The sequence below is a fragment of the Nansenia antarctica genome (assembly GCF_963989245.1).
Source record: "Nansenia antarctica genome assembly, chromosome: 2".
In the NCBI taxonomy this organism is placed as follows: Eukaryota; Metazoa; Chordata; class Actinopteri; order Argentiniformes; family Microstomatidae; genus Nansenia; species Nansenia antarctica.
The window spans coordinates 73,014,968-73,015,202 of NC_137675.1; positions in this window are offsets into that span (position 1 = coordinate 73,014,968).

Sequence of the window (235 nt, forward strand, 5' to 3'; positions counted from 1 at the left end):
TTTCCTGCATTCACTCACTTACACTACTGATACACTGATTCTCATACCCCATTGGATTATTGTTCAGTTTGGCATACCTTAGTTCTATTAAATTCTTGTTATTCTGATTATACATGGTGTGTGTGTGTCCCTTTTTGTTATGGTCCAGAGCCAGGCCGTAACAATGGCCCTTGAAGGATGTTCTAAAAATGTAAATGGCCCTTGACAGGAAAAAGGTTCCCCACCCCTGCTCTAG